The sequence below is a fragment of the Somniosus microcephalus genome, chromosome 11, assembly GCF_052327205.1.
Source record: "Somniosus microcephalus isolate GS21.2 chromosome 11, FLI_Smic_1.0, whole genome shotgun sequence".
NCBI lineage: Eukaryota > Metazoa > Chordata > Chondrichthyes > Squaliformes > Somniosidae > Somniosus > Somniosus microcephalus.
The window spans coordinates 124869372-124883411 of record NC_140997.1 but is presented as its reverse complement, the minus strand read 5'-3'; positions in this window follow the sequence as shown (position 1 = coordinate 124883411).

The window sequence follows — 14040 nt, the reverse complement described above, 5'->3', positions numbered from 1 at the left end:
CCGATTCACTCCAGTCCAGATTTACACCCGTCCCGGATTACACCCGTCCCGATTTACACCCGTTCCGGTTTACACCCGTCCCGATTTGCACCCGTCCCGATTTACACCCGTCCCGATTTAAACCCCTTCACGATTTACACCCCGTCCCGATTTACACCCGTCCCGATTTACACCCGTCCCGATTTACAACCCTTCATGATTTACACCCCGTCCCGATTTACACCCGTCCTGATTTACACCCCGTCCCGATTTACACCCGTCCCGATATACGCCTGTCCCGATTCACACCCGTCCCGATTTACTGGAGACCCGATTTACACCCCGTCCCGATTTACTCCAGTCCTGATTTACACCTGTCCCGATTTACAGCCCGTCCCGATTTACACTCGTCCCGCTTTACAACCCGTCCCGATTTACTCGAGTCCCGATTTACACCCCGTCCCGATTTACACCCGTCCTGATTTACACCCGTCCCGATTTACTCGAGTCCCGATTTACACCCCGTCCCGATTTACTCCAGTCCCGATTTACACCTGTCCGGTTTACACCTGTCCCGATTTACACCTGTCCCGGATTACACTCTGTCCCGATTTACACCCGTCCCGATTTACACCCGTCCCGATTTAAACTACATCCCGATTTACACCCGTCCCGGTTTACACCCGTCCCGATTTACACTCCGTCCCGATTTACACCCGTCCCGATTTACACCCGTCCCGAATTACACCCGTCCCGATTTACACCCGTCCCGATTTACTCGAGTCCCGATTTACACCCTGTCCCGATTTACACCCCGTCCCGATTTATACACGTCCCGATTTACAGCCCTTCATGATTTACACCCCGTCCCGATTTACACCCGTCTCGATTTACACCCATCCCGGTTTACACCCGTCCCGATTTACACTCCGTCCCGATTTACACCCGTCCCGATTTACACCTCTCCCGATTTACACCCCGTCCCGATTTACTCGAGTCCCGATTTACACCCCGTCCCGATTTACACCCGTCCTGATTTACACTCCGTCCCGATTTACACCCGTCCCGATTTACACCCGTCCAGATTTTCAACCTGCCCCGCTTTATACCCGTCCCGATTTACACCCGTCCTGATTTACACCCGTCCCAATTTACACCCATCCCAATTTACACCCCTTCACGATTTACTCCCGTCCCGATTTACTCCCGTCCCGATTTACACCCGTCCCGATTTACACCCGTCCCGATTTACACCCGTCCTGATTTACTCGAGTCCCGATTTACACCCCGTCCCGATTTACACCCGTCCCGATTTACACCCATCCCTATTTACTCGAGTCCCGATTTACACCCGTCCCGATTAACTTGAGTCCCGATTTACACCCCGTCCCGATTTACTCCAGTCCCGATTTACATCCGTCCCAGTTTACACCCGTCCCGATTTACACCCGTCCCGATTTACACCGGTCCCGATTTACACCCCGTCCCTATTTGCACCCGTCCCGCTTTATACCCGTCCCGATTTGCACCCGTCCCGATTTACACGAGTCCCGATTTACACCCCATCCCGATTTACACCCCATCCCGATTTATGCACCTGGATTTATACCCCTCGATTTATGCACCTGGATTTATACCCACCCCCGATTTACACCCCGTCCCGATTTACACCCGTCCTGATTTACACCCGTCCCAATTTACACCCATCCCGATTTACACCCCTTCACAATTTACACCCGTCCCGATTTACACCCGTCCCGATATACACCCATCCCGATTTACACCGTCACGATTTACACCCCGTGCTGATTCAATACAATACAATACAATACAAATCGCTTTATTGGCATGATAAGGTACATCTTATGTTGCCAAAGTATCAAAATACATTTGTGGTTGAACACATAAACGCGGTTCCATTCATACAGTGTATAAACAGGTATATCCCTGAGTTTATAAATATATTTTCGCCTTGTTTATATATACTCTTGTCTTAGTTTACTGGTTGTCCCTCTGTTCATGGCAAGCTGTAACATAGTGTGCCGCCAGTGTTACACAGCTTCTCTCCTCCCCCAGTAGGAATGGGAGTTTTTGGTTGTCAGTCAGATTTCTGAATTCAGGGCATATTTGTGAGAATTTTTGATAGAAATTCTCTCTGATGCCCTGATATTTTCCACAGGCTGTGAGGAAGTGCATCTCTGTCTCAACTACTCCCTGACTGCAGTGAGAGCATATCCTGTCTTCTCTTGGCAGCCTGGTCTGCCTGTGTCTGCCTTTTTCGATCGCTAGGCTATGTTCGCTAAGTCTGTACCTTGTCAAGGTTCTTCTCAGTTTGTTATCCTTTACCATGGTCAGGTAATCAGCTATGTTGTATTGTCTGTTTAGGGCCAAGTAGCAATTGAGTTTGCTTTGGGTTTTTGTTGTTTCTGCCCAATATGACAGATATTTTTCCTTTTGCTTAGCGACGATTGTGTTGGGTCGAATTCTTTGTGTTACCCTGTCACTGTCCTGGGGCTGGTTATTGTTAGTATTGTTATTAGTATTGTTATTAGTATTGTTATTAGTATTGTTATTAGTATTCATACCCGTCCTGATTTACACCGTCCCGATTTACACCCGTCCCGATTTCAACCCTGTCCCGATTTACGCCCTTCCCGATTTAGACCTGTCCCGATTTATACCCGTCCCGATTTACAACCCGCCCCGATTTACACCGGTCCCGATTTACAACCCGTCCCGATTTACTCGAGTCCCGATTTACACCCCGTCCCGATTTACATCCGTCCCGATTTACACCCATCCCGATTTACACCCCATCCCAATTTATGCACCTGGATTTATACCCCTCGAATTATGCATCTGGATTTATACCCCCCCCGATTTACACCCGGTCCCGATTTACACCCGTCCCGATTTACACCCGTCCCGATTTACACCTGTCCCAATTTACACCCTTCCCGATCTACACCCCTTCACGATTTACACCCCTTCCCGATTTACACCCGACCCGATTTACACCCATCCCGATTTACAACCCGTCCCCATTTACACCCATCCCGATTTACACCCGTCCTGATTTACAACCCGTCCCGATTTACACCCGTCCCGATTTATAACCCGTCCCGATTTACTCGAGTCCCGATTTACACCCCGTCCCGATTTACACCCGTCCCGATTTACACCCGTCCCGATTTACTCGAGTCCCGATTTACACCCCGTCCCGATTTACTCCAGTCCCGATTTACACCTGTCCCGATTTACACCCGTCCCGGTTTACACTCTGTCCCGATTTACACCCGTCCCGATTTACACTCCATCCCGATTTACACCCATCTCGGTTTACACTCGTCCCGATTTACACTCCGTCCCGATTTACACCCGTCCCGATTTACACCCCGTCGTGATTTACACCCGTCCCGATTTACACCCGTCCCGATTTACTCGAGTCCCGATTTACACCCCGCCCCGAATTACTCCAGTCCCGATGTACACCTGTCCCGGTTTACACCCGTCCCGGTTTACACCCATTCCGATTTACACCCGTCCCGATTTACAACCCTTCATGATTTACACCCCGTCCCGATTTACACCCGTCCCGATTTACACCCCGTCCCGATTTACACCCGTCCCGATTTACACCCGTCCCGATTTACACCCGTCCCGATTTACTCGAGTCCCGATTTACACCCCGTCCCGATTTAGACCCGACCCGATCTACTCGAGTCCCGATTTACACCCCGTCCCGATTTACTCCCGTCCCGATTTACACCCGTCCCAATTTATGCACCTGGATTTATACCCCCGGATTTACACCCGTCCCAATTTACACCCATCCCGATTTACACCCGTCCCAATTTACACTCATCCCGATTTACACCGCTTCACGATTTACGCCCATTCCTGATTTACACCCGTCCCGATTTACACCCATCCCGATTTACACCATCCCGATTTACACCCGTCCTGATTTATTCCCGTCCCGATTTACACCCCGCCCCGATTTACACCCGTCCCGATTTCCACCCGTCCCGATTTATAACCCGTCCCGATTTACACCCATCCCGATTTACTCCAGTCCCGATTTACACCTGTCTCGGTTTACACCCGTCCCGATTTACTCGAGTCCCGATTTACACCTCGTCCCGATTTAATCCAGTCCTGATTTACACCCGTCCCGGATTACACCCATCCCGATTTACACCCATTCCGGTTTACACCCGTCCCAATTTGCACCCGCCCCGATTTACACCCGTCCCGGTTTACACCCCTTCACGATTTACACCCCGTCCCGATTTACACCCGCCCCAATTTACAACCCTTCATGATTTACACCCCGTCCCGATTTATACCCATCCCGATTTACACCCCGTCCCGATTTACACCCGTCCCGATTTACACCCGTCCCGATTTACACCCGTCCCAATTTACTCGAGTCCCGATTTACACCCCGTCCCGATTTAGACCCGTCCCGATCTACTCGAGTCCCGATTTACACCCCGTCCCGATTTACTCCCGTCCCGATTTGCACCCGTCCCAATTTATGCACCTGGATTTATACCCCCGGATTTACACCCATCCCGATTTACACCTGTCCCAATTTACACTCATCCCGATTTACACCCCTTCACGATTTACACCCACTCCCGATTTACACCCGTCCCGATTTACACCCATCCCGATTTACACCATCCCGATTTACACCCGTCCTGATTTATTCCCGTCCCGATTTACACCCGTCCCAATTTACATCAAGTGCCGATTCATACCCGTCCTGATTCACACCGTCCCGATTTACACCCGTCCCAATTTAAACCATGTCCCGATTTACACCCGTCCCGATTGAGACCCGTCCCGATTTACACCCGTCCCAAATTACACCGCATCCCGATTTCCACCCGTCCCGATTTCCACCCGTCCCGATTTACACCCGTCCCGATTTACACCCGTCCCGATTTACAACCCGTCCCGATTTACACCTGTCCCGATTTACAATCCGTCCCGATTTACTCGAGTCCCGATTTACACCCGTCCTGATTTACACCCGTCCCGATTTACTCGAGTCCCGAATTACACCCCGTCCCGATTTACTCCAGTCCCGATTTACACCTGTCCGGTTTACACCTGTCCTGATTTACACCCGTCCCGGTTTACACTCTGTCCCGATTTACACCCGTCCCGATTTACACCCGTCCCGATTTATACTCCGCCCGATTTACACCCGTCCCGGTTTACACCCGTCCCGATTTACACTCCGTCCCAATTTACACCCGTCCCGATTTACACCCCGTCCCGATTTACACCCGTCCCAATTTACACCCGTCCCGATTTACTCGAGTCCCATTTACACCCCGTCCCGATTTACTCCAGTCCCGATTTACACCAGTCCCGGTTTAAACCCGTCCCGATTTACTCGAGACCCGATTTACACCCCGTCCCGATTTACTCCAGTCCTGATTTACACCTGTCCCCATTTATACCCGTCCCGGTTTACACCCGTCCCGATTTACACTCCGTCCAGATTTACACCGTCCCGATTTACACCCGTGCCGATTTAGAACCCGTCCCGATTTACACCCCTCCCGATTTACTCGAGTCCTGATTTACACCCCGTCCCAGATTACACCCGTCCCGATTTACACCCGTCCCGGTTTACACCCCATCCCGATTTCCACCCCGTCCCGATTTCCACCCCGTCCCGATTTACACTCCGTCCTGATTTATACCCGTCCCGATTTACACCCGTCCCGATTTACACCCGTCCTTATTTACACCCCGTCCCGATTTACACCCGTCCCGATTTACACTCCGTCCCGATTTATACCCGTCCCGATTTACACCCGTCCCGATTTACACCCATCTCGATTTGCACCCGTCCCGATTTATACCCATCCCGATTTACACCCCTTCACGAGTTACACCCGTCCCAATTTACACCCGTCCCAATTTACACCCGTCCCAATATACACCCCTTCACGATTTACACCCCGTCCCGATTTACACCTGTCCCGATTTACACCCCGTCCCGATTTATACCCATCCCGATTTACACCCATCCCGATTTACACCCTGTCCCGATTTACACCCGTCCCGATTTACACCCGTCCCGATTTACTCGATTCCCGATTTACACCCCGTCCCGATTTACACCTGTCCCGATCTACTCGAGTCCCGATTTACACCCGTCCCGATTCACACCCGTCCCAATTTACAACCATCCCAATTTACACCCCTTCACGATTGACACCCGTCCCGATTTACACCCATCCCGATTTACACCCATCCCGATTTACACCGTCCCGATTTACACCCCGTGCCGATTCATACCCGTCCTGATTTACACCGTCCCGATTTACACCCGTCCTGATTTAAACCCTGTCCCGATTTACGCCCTTCCCGATTTAGACGCGTCCCGATTTACACCTGTCCCGATTTACAACCCGTCCTGATTTACACCGTCCCGATTAAAACCCTCCCAATTTACTCGAGTCCCGATTTACACCCCGTCCCGATTTACACCCGTCCCGATTTACACCCATCCCGATTTACACCCCATCCCAATTTATGCCCCTGGATTTATACCCCTCGAATTATGCACCTGGATTTATACCCCCCCCGATTTACACCACGTCCCGATTTACACCCGTCCCGATTTACACCCGTCCCGATTTACACCCGTCCCAATTTACATCCATCCCGATCTACACCCCTTCACGATTTACACCCATCCCGATTTACAACCCGTCCCGATTTACACCCATCCCGATTTACAACCCGTCCCGATTTACACCCGTCCTGATTTACAACCCGTCCCGATTTACTCGAGTCCCGATTTACACCCCGTCCCGATTTACACCCGTCCCGATTTACACCCGTCCTGATTTACTCGAGTCCCGATTTAGACCCCGTCCTGATTTACTCCAGTCCCGATTTACACCCGTCCTGGTTTACACCTGTCCCGATTTAGACCCGTCCCAGTTTACACTCCGTCCCGATTTACACCCGTCCCGATTTACACCCGTCCCGATTTACACTCCGTCCCGATTTACACCCGTCCCGGTTTACACCCGTCCCGATTTACACTCCGTCCCGATTTACACCCATCCCGATTTACACCTGTCCCGATTTACACCCGTCCCGATTTACAACCCGTCCCGATTTACTCGAGTCCCGATTTACACCCCGCCCCGATTTACACCCGTCCCGATTTACACCCGTCCCGATTTAGAACCCGTCCTGATTTACACCCATCCCGATTTACTCCAGTTCCAATTTACACCTGTCCCGGTTTACACCCGTCCCGATTTACTCGAGTCCCGATTTACACCTCGTCCCGATTTACTCCAGTCCAGATTTACACCCGTCCCGGATTACACCCGTCCCGATTTACACCCGTTCCGGTTTACACCCGTCCCGATTTGCACCCGTCCCGATTTACACCCGTCCCGATTTACACCCCTTCACGATTTACACCCCGTCCCGATTTACACCCGTCCCGATTTACACCCGTCCCGATTTACAACCCTTCATGATTTACACCCCGTCCCGATTTACACCCGTCCCGATTTACACCCGTCCCGATTTACACCCGTCCCGATATACACCTGTCCCGATTTACACCCGTCCTGATTTACTGGAGACCCAATTTACACCCCGTCCCGATTTACTCCAGTCCTGATTTACACCTGTCCCGATTTACAGCCCGTCCCGATTTACACTCGTCCCGCTTTACAACCCGTCCCGATTTACTCGAGTCCCGATTTACACCCCGTCCCGATTTACACCCGTCCTGATTTACACCCGTCCCGATTTACACTCCGTCCCGATTTACACCCATCCCGATTTACACCCCGTCGTGATTTACACCCGTCCCGATTTACACCCGTCCCGATTTACTCGAGTACCGATTTACACCCCGCCCCGAATTACTCCAGTCCCGATGGACACTTGTCCCGGTTTACACCCGTCCCGGTTTACACCCATTCCGATTTACACCCGTCCAGATTTACAACCCTTCATGATTTACACCCCGTCCCGATTTACACCCGTCCCGATTTACACCCCGTCCCGATTTACACCCGTCCCGATTTACACCCGTCCCGATTTACACCCGTCCCGATTTACTCGAGTCCCGATTTAAACCCCGTCCCGATTTAGACCCGACCCGATCTACTCGAGTCCCAATTTACACCCCGTCCCGATTTACTCCCGTCCCGATTTACACCCATCCCAATTTATGCACCTGGATTTATACCCCCGGATTTACACTCCGTCCCGATTTACACCCGTCCCGGTTTACACCCGTCCCGATTTACACTCCGTCCCGATTTACACCCATCCCGATTTACACCCGTCCCGATTTACACCCGTCCCGATTTACAACCCGTCCCGATTTACTCGAGTCCCGATTTACACCCCGCCCCGATTTACACCCGTCCCGATTTACACCCGTCCCGATTTAGAACCCGTCCTGATTTACACCCATCCCGATTTAATCCAGTCCCAATTTACACCTGTCCCGGTTTACACCCGTCCCGATTTACTCGAGTCCCGATTTACACCTCGTCCCGATTCACTCCAGTCCAGATTTACACCCGTCCCGGATTACACCCGTCCCGATTTACACCCGTTCCGGTTTACACCCGTCCCGATTTGCACCCGTCCCGATTTACACCCGTCCCGATTTAAACCCCTTCACGATTTACACCCCGTCCCGATTTACACCCGTCCCGATTTACACCCGTCCCGATTTACAACCCTTCATGATTTACACCCCGTCCCGATTTACACCCGTCCCGATTTACACCCCGTCCCGATTTACACCCGTCCCGATATACACCTGTCCCGATTTACACCCGTCCCGATTTACTGGAGACCCGATTTACACCCCGTCCCGATTTACTCCAGTCCTGATTTACACCTGTCCCGATTTACAGCCCGTCCCGATTTACACTCGTCCCGCTTTACAACCCGTCCCGATTTACTCGAGTCCCGATTTACACCCCGTCCCGATTTACACCCGTCCTGATTTACACCCGTCCCGATTTACTCGAGTCCCGATTTACACCCCGTCCCGATTTACTCCAGTCCCGATTTACACCTGTCCGGTTTACACCTGTCCCGATTTACACCTGTCCCGGATTACACTCTGTCCCGATTTACACCCGTCCCGATTTACACCCGTCCCGATTTACACTACATCCCGATTTACACCCGTCCCGGTTTACACCCGTCCCGATTTACACTCCGTCCCGATTTACACCCGTCCCGATTTACACCCGTCCCGAATTACACCCTTCCCGATTTACACCCGTCCCGATTTACACCCGTCCCGAATTACACCCGTCCCGATTTACACCCGTCCCGATTTACTCGAGTCCCGATTTACACCCCGTCCCGATTTACACCCCGTCCCGATTTACACACGTCCCGATTTACAGCCCTTCATGATTTACACCCCGTCCCGATTTACGCCCGTCTCGATTTACACCCATCCCGGTTTACACCCGTCCCGATTTACACTCCGTCCCGATTTACACCCGTCCCGATTTACACCTGTCCCGATTTACACCCCGTCCCGATTTACTCGAGTCCCGATTTACACCCCGTCCCGATTTACACCCGTCCTGATTTACACTCCGTCCCGATTTACACCCGTCCCGATTTACACCCGTCCAGATTTTCAACCTGCCCCGCTTTATACCCGTCCCGATTTACACCCGTCCTGATTTACACCCGTCCCAATTTACACCCATCCCAATTTACACCCCTTCACGATTTACTCCCGTCCCGATTTACACCCGTCCCGATTTACACCCGTCCCGATTTACACCCGTCCCGATTTACACCCGTCCTGATTTACTCGAGTCCCGATTTACACCCCGTCCCGATTTACACCCGTCCCGATTTACACCCATCCCTATTTACTCGAGTCCCGATTTACACCCGTCCCGATTAACTTGAGTCCCGATTTACACCCCGTCCCGATTTACTCCAGTCCCGATTTACATCCGTCCCAGTTTACACCCGTCCCGATTTACACCCGTCCTGATTTACTCGAGTCCCGATTTACACCCCGTCCCGATTTACACCCGTCCCGATTTACACCCATCCCTATTTACTCGAGTCCCGATTTACACCCGTCCCGATTAACTTGAGTCCCGATTTACACCCCATCCCGATTTACACCCCATCCCGATTTATGCACCTGGATTTATACCCCTCGATTTATGCACCTGGATTTATACCCACCCCCGATTTACACCCCGTCCCGATTTACACCCGTCCCGATTTACACCCGTCCCAATTTACACCCATCCCGATTTACACCCCTTCACAATTTACACCCGTCCCGATTTACACCCGTCCCGATATACACCCATCCCGATTTACACCGTCACGATTTACACCCCGTGCTGATTCAATACAATACAATACAATACAAATCGCTTTATTGGCATGATAAGGTACATCTTATGTTGCCAAAGTATCAAAATACATTTGTGGTTGAACACATAAACGCGGTTCCATTCATACAGTGTATAAACAGGTATATCCCTGAGTTTATAAATATATTTTCGCCTTGTTTATATATACTCTTGTCTTAGTTTACTGGTTGTCCCTCTGTTCATGGCAAGCTGTAACATAGTGTGCCGCCAGTGTTACACAGCTTCTCTCCTCCCCCAGTAGGAATGGGAGTTTTTGGTTGTCAGTCAGATTTCTGAATTCAGGGCATATTTGTGAGAATTTTTGATAGAAATTCTCTCTGATGCCCTGATATTTTCCACAGGCTGTGAGGAAGTGCATCTCTGTCTCAACTACTCCCTGACTGCAGTGAGAGCATATCCTGTCTTCTCTTGGCAGCCTGGTCTGCCTGTGTCTGCCTTTTTCGATCGCTAGGCTATGTTCGCTAAGTCTGTACCTTGTCAAGGTTCTTCTCAGTTTGTTATCCTTTACCATGGTCAGGTAATCAGCTATGTTGTATTGTCTGTTTAGGGCCAAGTAGCAATTGAGTTTGCTTTGGGTTTTTGTTGTTTCTGCCCAATATGACAGATATTTTTCCTTTTGCTTAGCGACGATTGTGTTGGGTCGAATTCTTTGTGTTACCCTGTCACTGTCCTGGGGCTGGTTATTGTTAGTATTGTTATTAGTATTGTTATTAGTATTGTTATTAGTATTCATACCCGTCCTGATTTACACCGTCCCGATTTACACCCGTCCCGATTTCAACCCTGTCCCGATTTACGCCCTTCCCGATTTAGACCTGTCCCGATTTATACCCGTCCCGATTTACAACCCGTCCCGATTTACACCGGTCCCGATTTACAACCCGTCCCGATTTACTCGAGTCCCGCTTTACACCCCGTCCCGATTTACATCCGTCCCGATTTACACCCATCCCGATTTACACCCCATCCCAATTTATGCACCTGGATTTATACCCCTCGAATTATGCATCTGGATTTATACCACCCCCGATTTACACCCGGTCCCGATTTACACCCGTCCCGATTTACACCCGTCCCAATTTACACCCTTCCCGATCTACACCCCTTCACGATTTACACCCCTTCCCGATTTACACCCGACCCGATTTACACCCATCCCGATTTACAACCCGTCCCCATTTACACCCGTCCTGATTTACACCCGTCCTGATTTACAACCCGTCCCGATTTACACCCGTCCCGATTTATAACCCGTCCCGATTTACTCGAGTCCCGATTTACACCCCGTCCCGATTTACACCCGTCCCGATTTACTCGAGTCCCGATTTACACCCCGTCCCGATTTACTCCAGTCCCGATTTACACCTGTCCCGATTTACACCCGTCCCGGTTTACACTCTGTCCCGATTTACACCCGTCCCGATTTACACTCCATCCCGATTTACACCCATCTCGGTTTACACTCGTCCCGATTTACACTCCGTCCCGATTTACACCCGTCCCGATTTACACCCCGTCGTGATTTACACCCGTCCCGATTTACTCGAGTCCCGATTTACACCCCGCCCCGAATTACTCCAGTCCCGATGTACACCTGTCCCGGTTTACACCCGTCCCGGTTTACACCCATTCCGATTTACACCCGTCCCGATTTACAACCCTTCATGATTTACACCCCATCCCGATTTACACCCGTCCCGATTTACACCCCGTCCCGATTTACACCCGTCCCGATTTACACCCGTCCCGATTTACACCCGTCCCGATTTACTCGAGTCCCGATTTACACCCCGTCCCGATTTAGACCCGACCCGATCTACTCGAGTCCCGATTTACACCCCGTCCCGATTTACTCCCGTCCCGATTTACACCCGTCCCAATTTACACCCATCCCGATTTACACCCGTCCCAATTTACACTCATCCCGATTTACACCGCTTCACGATTTACGCCCATTCCTGATTTACACCCGTCCCGATTTACACCCATCCCGATTTACACCATCCCGATTTACACCCGTCCTGATTTATTCCCGTCCCGATTTACACCCCGCCCCGATTTACACCTGTCCCGATTTCCACCCGTCCCGATTTATAACCCGTCCCGATTTACACCCATCCCGATTTACTCCAGTCCCGATTTACACCTGTCCCGGTTTACACCCGTCCCGATTTACTCGAGTCCCGATTTACACCTCGTCCCGATTTAATCCAGTCCTGATTTACACCCGTCCCGGATTACACCCATCCCGATTTACACCCATTCCGGTTTACACCCGTCCCAATTTGCACCCGCCCCGATTTACACCCGTCCCGGTTTACACCCCTTCACGATTTACACCCCGTCCCGATTTACACCCGCCCCAATTTACAACCCTTCATGATTTACACCCCGTCCCGATTTATACCCATCCCGATTTACACCCCGTCCCGATTTACACCCGTCCCGATTTACACCCGTCCCGATTTACACCCGTCCCAATTTACTCGAGTCCCGATTTACACCCCGTCCCGATTTAGACCCGTCCCGATCTACTCGAGTCCCGATTTACACCCCGTCCCGATTTACTCCCGTCCCGATTTGCACCCGTCCCAATTTATGCACCTGGATTTATACCCCCGGATTTACACCCATCCCGATTTACACCTGTCCCAATTTACACTCATCCCGATTTACACCCCTTCACGATTTACACCCACTCCCGATTTACACCCGTCCCGATTTACACCCATTCCGATTTACACCCGTCCGATTTACAACCCTTCATGATTTACACCCCGTCCCGATTTACACCCGTCCCGATTTACACCCCGTCCCGATTTACACCCGTCCCGATTTACACCCGTCCCGATTTACACCCGTCCCGATTTACTCGAGTCCCGATTTACACCCCGTCCCGATTTAGACCCGACCCGATCTACTCGAGTCCCGATTTACACCCCGTCCCGATTTACTCCCGTCCCGATTTACACCCGTCCCAATTTACACCCATCCCGATTTACACCCGTCCCAATTTACACTCATCCCGATTTACACCGCTTCACGATTTACGCCCATTCCTGATTTACACCCGTCCCGATTTACACCCATCCCGATTTACACCATCCCGATTTACACCCGTCCTGATTTATTCCCGTCCCGATTTACACCCCGCCCCGATTTACACCCGTCCCGATTTCCACCCGTCCCGATTTATAACCCGTCCCGATTTACACCCATCCCGATTTACTCCAGTCCCGATTTACACCTGTCCCGGTTTACACCCGTCCCGATTTACTCGAGTCCCGATTTACACCTCGTCCCGATTTAATCCAGTCCTGATTTACACCCGTCCCGGATTACACCCATCCCGATTTACACCCATTCCGGTTTACACCCGTCCCAATTTGCACCCGCCCCGATTTACACCCGTCCCGGTTTACACCCCTTCACGATTTACACCCCGTCCCGATTTACACCCGCCCCAATTTACAACCCTTCATGATTTACACCCCGTCCCGATTTATACCCATCCCGATTTACACCCCGTCCCGATTTACACCCGTCCCGATTTACACCCGTCCCGATTTACACCCGTCCCAATTTACTCGAGTCCCGATTTACACCCCGTCCCGAT